The following is a 1673-nucleotide window of genomic DNA, read 5'->3' as shown; positions in this document are numbered from 1 at the left end:
TCCCTACACTTCCTCATTGAACATACAATATTGCATAAGTCCATTGAGATGTGGGACTAAATGTTGTTCAAGATTTTCCAGTATATTTATAAGAAAAATTTATATAAATCCTATTTAATTCTTATGTATTTACATATCTAACAGATGAACTTTAACTTTTACATGCATGCCACCTTACCTACGCATAAGAAAGTATTACTTTTTAAAGGTTACCATGGTGGTACTTTTTATTTAATATGAAAGGTTTGGGTTGTGTGAATATAAAAAATAAAGCTTATGTTTTAAATATGTAAATACATAGAGAAGGTTCATGTGCTTATAATGTCATATATTCATTTATCAAATGGATTAATCAATTTTATGGTAAGTAAACTTTAAATAATTTTTTTCTTAAAAAATTATCAATTATATATCATTTTTAGTTGACAAAAAAATAGTTTTTATATAAAAAATTAAAATATTATTTATTAAATAAGATAATATTATGAATATTAATAATAATTAATTTTTTAATAATAATAGTATTTTATTTAATAAATTATTATTATTCTTAAAATATGCCATATAAAGTATTAAAAAATAGATAATCTTCTCTTAATAAACAAATGTGAGAATTTATTTTATAAAAAAATTATCATTATTTTCATAAAAATATTTTACTCAAAATCACTCAAAAATAATTTTCTTATAAAAATAATCCATAATTTTTAAAAAATTATTTAATCGGAAAATACACATTTTAGTGCAAAAAATCGAAGCACCAAAATACTAATATATGTAAATATAAATGTTTAGATGCGAAATATGTAAATACATAAGACTTGCATGGTATACATGCAAATTTCCCCAATATTTGTATGCATTTTTCTTATTTTTAAAGCTCTTATGAATGATAAGTTAATGTCCATTCCTTATAATTAATATAAAAAATACATCATATTCCAGAGTAAACAATCTAATTTTAATGAAAAATTTTCAGATAACTTCAAACTAAACAAACTAATTATTCTCAACCTAAATTAATACCAAATGCTTAATTTGTCCTAATCAAACTCATGAAAATTTGATGGAAACATACAATTCTACAATCATCAAAGTCATGGACTGTGATGAGCACCAATAATTCCATTTATGATGGTTATTCCAAAGAAACTCATATGATGGATCAATTGAAAGCTTTTGAAGCTATTCTAATCTATTGATGTGAGTAACTGTTAGCTAAGCTGTAAAAAATGGAAGATTACAAATGCCTGCAGCAGTGATCTCTCATGTCTGAAAGTATATGACAATGGCCTATTCATTCTCTCCTATTTGACTCATGAACAGCAGCATCCAATACCAGCTTTCATCTTGCAATTTCATCAATGTTCTCATGAAGAGAACTGCATATGTAGGGTGTGTTTGGGGGCGGCGGTGCGATGACGGTTTGGTACTGCATCACATTTTTTTATGTTTGACAAGGTACCGTTTTGTCAATGTTATCAAAAAGCTGCAGCTAAAAGCAACGTTTTCTCACCATTTTCTCACCAAACATGATATCTACGGTGGCTGTCAGAAAACTGAGATTTAACCCCCAAAATAAATGTGTGATTTCAATTTGCTGGTTTAAAAATTTGTCATGAAATGTTACTAATGGCTCGTTTGGGGTAGCTTATTTAGTGCGGTGACGTTTT

This window comes from Phalaenopsis equestris, unplaced genomic scaffold (genome assembly GCF_001263595.1).
Source record: "Phalaenopsis equestris unplaced genomic scaffold, ASM126359v1 Scaffold000121, whole genome shotgun sequence".
Taxonomy (NCBI): Eukaryota; Viridiplantae; Streptophyta; class Magnoliopsida; order Asparagales; family Orchidaceae; genus Phalaenopsis; species Phalaenopsis equestris.
This window is presented reverse-complemented; position numbering follows the sequence as displayed.